Below are 7,083 nucleotides of genomic sequence, written 5' to 3'. Positions count from 1 at the left end.
TAAGAGGCAAATTCAAAATAGTTAAAAAAAAAAAACACAGAACATGATCTTGGACTTCATCCAAAGGCAGTGAATAATACATGATTAGACTCACATCAAATGGAAGGAACGTTAAACACATTGAGGACTGAACAATCAGTCATCTTTTTTCCTGAGTTCCCTGCAGCTCAAGCATTGGATCTGGTCGAGTTCTTAAGTATTTTAGCTGCCCGTTTTTAGTACCTAGAATGTATCTGCATAAAGGAAATAAAAAACTATACAAATTATTACTGCATTACTCTTACGATTTATGAATAGCTTGAAATAATATTGCAACAGTAGCAATTGAGGCATAAGTCATTGTTTATGGATATTTGTAATGCCCTTTATTAAAATTCAAAATACATTTTTTTTATCTTCAGAAAATATGTCACATACTTGAGATTCAAATTGGCCTTCATAGTAGTTCTTTTCATCCTTTAGCTAAAGGAATATTTCTTGACTGATTTACTAGATTCATTAGTACGAATTTTTAACATGTCAGGCCAGGAAAAAACTGCCAGGCCTCAAATGAAAAATACAGGTATTTAGATATTTTTTAACACGTGGATTTCCAGTCATTCTAAAGTCTGGCTTGTACAGAAGTGAGTCTGTAAGAACACTTCAGAGAGCTGGCACATTTGCTGACACCTACCTAGTGAAGACCTTAGTTTTCACTCGTGCTTCACTCCAAGCCCCTTTTCTGGTAATCTCTGTATTTCCTGTGGGGACCCACTGCTCGCCCACTGTGCCCACGTGATCTGGGAGGACTGACTCCCAGGCCAGTGGGCGCCCTGTCTGGGACTACTGGAGCTGTATGTCTGGTGGTGACCTCCTCGTGCTGGCACTGCCTCCTGGGGGCGCTGCGCCTGGCGTGGAGGTGGGCTCCCGGAATGTGCCAGGGCAGGGTACACAGAGCTGCGAGCAAGTCAGACCACGCCCTGCATTTCCTGTGTGTGGCCATCCCGAAGCCACGGTATCCCTAAACGCTGTGGGTATGTCAGCCCTCTTCCCACTTTTTCTTTTGCTTGAGCTGGCTAAATTGAGTGGCTTCTGAACACTTGAAATGTGGCTAGTCCAAATTGGGATGTGTTGCAAAACATATACCACATTTAAAAGGCTTGATACAAAAAAAAGTGTAAAATATATCAATGATAATTTTTTATATGAAATACACATTGACATGTTCATTTGGATATATTGGGTTAAAGAAAATATATTGTTTAAATTAATTTTACCCATTCCTTTTTACTATTTTTAGAGACAGGGTCTTGCTTGTCACCCAGAGTGACAGTTGGAGTGCAGTGGCAAGATCATAGCTCATGGCAGCCTCCAACTCTGGGCTCAGGCAATCCTCCTGCCTCAGCCTCCCCACAGTGGGGAATATAGGTGCATGCCACCACACCTAGCTAGACTTTTTATTTTTTGTAGAGATGAGGTCTCACTATGTTGCCCAGGCTGGTCTCAAACTCTTGGCCTCAAGCAATCCTCCCTCTGTGGCCTTCCAAAGTGCTAAGATTACAGGTGTGATCCACTGTGCCTGGTCTGTTTCTTTTCACTTTTTAAATACAACTACCAGAAAATTTAAAATTACATGTGACTCACATTTGTGACTTGCATTATGTTTCTACTGGACAGCAATATTCTAGACAGTTCTGTCCTGCATAACTACTTGAGAAACTAGAGAGAAGAGTCCATGGTCCACAATTTTAATATTGAAAAATCTCAAGGCTGTGCTCTCTTGTTCGGGGATAAATGAAAGTCACTACAGACTAATCAATGAAGCTTCAACAAACTCGTGTCCATTTGCTTTTTGGCTTAAAAGAAATAATTTATTTCACCTTCAAATAGAATAGAGAAACCAGAGAGTATCAATCTTCTCTAGAGATATTCAGCAAAAGAGAAAAATTTAACTATTAAATGATAAACTCTATTAATACATTAAAAGGCCACTGTTAAAAACGTTTGGGCGGGCGCGGTGGCTCACGCCTGTAATCCTAGCACTCTGGGAGGCCGAGGCGGGTGGATCGCTCAAGGTCAGGAGTTCGAGACCAGCCTGAGCAATGAGCGAGACCTCGTCTCTACTAAAAATAGAAAGAAATTATCTGGCCAACTAAAATATATATAGAAAAAAAAAAAAAAATTAGCCGGGCATGGTGGCGCATGCCTGTAGTCCCAGCTACTCGGGAGGCTGAGACAGGAGGATCGCTTGAGCTCAGGAGTTTGAGGTTGCTGTGAGCTAGGCTGACGCCACGGCACTCACTCTAGCCTGGGCAACAAAGCGACACTCTGTCTCAAAAAAAAAAAAAAAACAAACAAACAAAAAAAAACGTTTGAAGTTATCCACCTCATAGACACTTCAAAAGCAACCCCCTCAGAAATTGCTATTAGCTAGCTTCATCTAGGTCAGTTTAAGTCATGCCCCTTCGGATCAACACGAAATCTCATCTTTCTCCACCTGCCACAACTCCATCTAGAACCAGAGCTTTCCTGGTTGGGCCAGGGGCTGCTTCTGTGCTTTCAAGCTGGACATACAACCTCCTTCTGGTGAGGGTGTGTACAGCCCAGGCCACAGGCAGTTATAACACAGAGTGACACATACGTGCGTGGCAGGTATTTAGGATGCTATAGGCGCCCATGCATAGGGGAGACAGTGTGGCACCTCTTGCTCTCCCTGTCTTCATTCTCTCCTACTAACAAAATTCCTAATTTTATTCAGCTACTAATTCCTTGTCACTCTTGCAACTAGTGGTTACCAATGAGACATAAGCAGAAGTTGTTGGGTGGGCTTCCCGAAGGCTGACTTGGCTTGGAGGTATACGTAGGTTTTTGCACTAATCTCCTTCCTGGAAAGCACATATGATGGCTGGAGCTCCAGCGACATCTTGAGACCATGAGATAAACTTGAGGACAGTAGCGCAGAAGTAAGGATCCTACTTCCTGGTGACAAGGTGGAGCCCCCATTCCAGACCTGGTCTATGTATCTTCAGACTTCGTGTATGGGAACAAACTCTAGTTGTTTAAGCTACAATTATTTCAGGTCTCTATATTTAGCTATTAAAAAATGAGAGGCCCAAATAGGGATGGCATGGGAGCTCAGGAAAGGTGGCCTGTGGTCAGCCATGGACAGACTCCTGAGAACAGTCCCCTGAAAATCCTCAGTGGCAAAAGGTTTCCATAGAAGGACCTCAAAGTTGTGGCCACTAGTTAGACAAAGCCATCTGAGATAACATTTTAAAACAGTTGTATGATCCTTGGAACATGAAAACATGCAAGATTCAAAGTTCTTGAATCTGATGTTCAGAAGACTTTTTTGCTTGTTTGTTTTTAAAACAGAGACAGAGTCTCCCTATGTTGCCCAGGGGTCTCCAAATTCTGGCCTCAAGCAATTCTTCTACCTAGGCCTCCCAAAGTGCTGGGATTACAGGCATGAGCCATTGTGCCCAGCCTTTGAGACATTTATGCCCACACTTGAGAATTTCATCAAAGGATAGAGAAAAAGACAAAAACGTATCTTAAAAACCAAAGATAATGCAGAACCCAATCCAGTCATCTCCCTGGTGGGGAAGTACAGACTTAGAAGCCGGGAAGATGCAGGTCATGTGTGACACACCTGGACCTGTGGGGCTTGTGTTATGGGGCTACTCCCTGAGAACAATTTTTCCCTAATCTGATGTTTTCTTCCTGGGTAGGCTATCATTTAGGTACCACTGGGCCTTTCTCTTATATTCATTCTGCCTCTGGGCACAGGAATAAACTGATTCCCATTTGGAAAGAAAACTGGGCATACTTTTCCTCTTGGTAGTGACTTGTCCATAAAGAACATGTATTTGCCCAGGGCAGGCCCTCCTCCACCAGCGTTTTGGGGCATGTCTGGCTAAATCTCGGCTGAGTCTTGTCCTCTAATCCGGCTTCTGTTGGTTTTGAAGTTCTTTGGCACCAATTTTACTGAGGTCATAAGAAACCTCAGTCAACTGTATTGCTTAAGGGGAACCTGTTCTTCAACCTTGGAATGATTTAGAGCATCTGGGATAAAAGAATCAAAACCCTATTATTAGTATTTTTGTATTAAGAACTGGCATATTTCAATATTGTAGGATTTGGCTTATTAGACAGCAGCCTTGTAACTCCAACTTAAAGTGTGTAATTGAGAAGTTGGAGTTGATTTTAAGTTGAAATCTTCCTAAGTTTATGTGCAGTACTGGAACTTGCAACAGGTCCACCTTAGTAGTGAGTTTATTAGTTAAGTACTGAGCAAACACTAAATCAGGGCCCTGTGACAATGACTGTTGGATACATGGATTGCTAGGCTGCTAGACAGAAATTGTTGTAAACTGTTTTTAAAAATTTATGGAAGAACTAAATTTTTTATTTTGTAATTAAAGAAATTGAACATTAATTTTTAAAATGAATATTAGTTTCTAAATAGTCTCTTCTGCAAACAAAAACTGCCCTCAAGGATACCAAAAAAATTCGCATCGACCACATGCACGGTCTCCTTGCCAGGTTGCCAAAGGGGTCCCCTGGTCTCCCCCAAGGCCCCCATGGGTCAGCAGCCTAGAAATACCCTAAGCCACGTGGCTAAAGGCGTATTTGCAATACCTGCAAATGGCCCACTCGAAACCTGGACGCCAAGTGGAAGTGTGGCAATTCAGTCTCAGCCACCTCCTGGGCAGGGCGATGACCGAGGGGAAGATGCTGCTGCGGGACGCCCCAGTGTGGCTCCCTGAAGGGAAGGGGGCGCCGGGAGACCAGGGTCCCAGGCTGATGAAACAGCACCCCCGGGGGCCTGCCCTGCTGGCGCTCCTGGCTGTGGCCCTGCGAGGCCTGCGGAGTGGTCAGCACTTCTCTGTGAGCTCCATCCCATCCCGCGTTGGCTGGGAGAGAGGCTCTGTCACCCATTCTGGGATTCGCGAAATCCTGGAGGCGAGTTTAGGGGCCCTGGACAGTGAGGGCGGGGCTGCTGCTATTCCTGGGTGGAAACCCCTGGAGACGGCAGCTGCAGACCAGGGGGCTGGGCCCGAGCTCTGGTCCCCAGGTGAGAGACCCGCGCCGGCTCCGCCCTTCCAGGCCCCTCTCTGCTCCTCTCAGGGCCTCAAAGGCCTCGCGCTCTCCCCCCTGCCCCAGCAGGATGCCCTGGAGCCAGGGAGGCTTCTAGAAAACAAGGCAGGTTGCCTGCCCTGCTCCGCCTTCCTAGTGGGGAACTCGAACCCCTCCGAGGCAGGGACGCACAGGGGCCTTGCTGTCCCCTGGATTGCCGTCCCCTGGAGCGGGAGGTGCGAGCAGCGACCACCCGCACGCGTGTTTGAGAAAGATCCGCTGCCGCAGCGTGACGGTAGGAGGGCGGGAAACACAGTTTTGCCTAAAGACACTTCGCTGGTGACCGTGTCTGACTCCAGTGGCTTCCTTCAGTCCAAGGACGGAATTTCTGTCACCCCTACTGGTGGGGCTGGGGGGAGCGCAGGGGGCTGGGTGGCCGTATTTTTCCAGGCTTCATTCTGCCAGTCACAGCACAGGCCCGGGGACCCCCGGCGCCGCTGCGAGAGGGCAGAGACCTTCCTTCCCAAAAGCAGAACCTCGGAGTCGGTGCTGAGCCCACGCTTCAAGCATAGACTTTAACACAAGAGGAGGTAAAACAAACTTCCTTTTTATTTCTCAGAAAAAGCTAGAAAGTGGAAGAGCCGCCATTCCTACCACCACGAGCCAGGGACGGTGTCTGCCTGGCTACTGAACTCAAAGCGTGCAGGTCGGAGACTGCACGGGCCCCGGCCCTGCTGTCTTGCTGGCTCCCGCCTGCGCAGGCTGCGAGGTGACCCCCCAGCCCTGCGTCCCCTGTGCCCTCTTCTGCCTCTCCACACAACCCGCTGCCATGTGGGCACCTTCAGCAAAAGAACAACTTTCCTAGTCAAATGTTCTCTCTTTCCTTGAAACTCTCGAATTCCTCAGCTCCATCTTCCCTTTGGTCACTCGGGCTGTCCTCTCCAGATCCGCCACTCACAGGCTATCAAAACGTGGACTGTGTGGACTTTTCCACGACAGCACAGCCTGCGGCTCTCAATCCTCGCATTGAGAATCATGAAGAAGCATGAGCATCACCGTGGGAGACCTAGGAAGGTTATTCTCCTACCTCGAGCTTTCTGTAACTCCTTCCGACCTCTACAAGGTTCTTGTGAAGCTGGTTGGCATCCTAAGGCCCAAGTGTTTGTTTCAAAGCCTCCCCCACGTTGGAATAAAGCCTATGAAAAAGCAGACAGCAAACTGTCCCTGTTCGGACAGAATCTGTAGGGACATCCAGAGAGAAAAGATCCCTTAAACACTAACTTTACCAGACAGAGATGTCACACTTATTTTGGGGCTCTATGCTGAAATTAACAAAACACATGACTGGTACTCATTTTCAATTTTTTATTAAAATAGCTTTTGTTTACAGGGACAAAGAAAAAATACACAATTTTATATGTTGTAGATCAGGTGAAATACAATAAACATAGACTCCTGGGAATGCAGAATAGATTTTAAAAATCTTCAAAGCAGCTTTCATAAAAACAAATTTTTAAAATGTGGCTTATTTTTATTTATCTAATTTTTCAGAGAAGTTTCAGTTTCTTTTCTCCATTTTGATGCTACTCTGATTTATAAATAATTGTTCAAATGTTATAATACCTTATCAATTTTGTTTTCTGAAACTTTAGAAATCATATTTCTAAATGAAGACCTCTCTTTTATACCATCCTATGTAAACAAAAACTAGATTTTATTTGAATTATCATTTGATTTGGTGCCACTATTATGAGTACAGTTTTAGTAATAATTAAATATTATGGGGGAAAAATAACAGAAAAACCTGCTAGCAAGCACATGTCTTACTATAGGGAAGGACCTTTTATAATGGCTTTTGTAATACTCACCAATTTAAAATCTAGTGTATTTTTGATCCGGTAATAAAAAAGATACTTGAGTTTTTGATTAAAAAAGAAAACAAATTTTACCAAAGTTTCAATATAGAAGCAAATGGTAATAGGATGGTAATAGAGTATCTAAATTTTAGCAAGGCTATTGGCTTCT

The sequence above is a fragment of the Eulemur rufifrons genome, chromosome 5 (assembly GCF_041146395.1).
Source record: "Eulemur rufifrons isolate Redbay chromosome 5, OSU_ERuf_1, whole genome shotgun sequence".
Taxonomy (NCBI): domain Eukaryota; kingdom Metazoa; phylum Chordata; class Mammalia; order Primates; family Lemuridae; genus Eulemur; species Eulemur rufifrons.
This window is presented reverse-complemented; position numbering follows the sequence as displayed.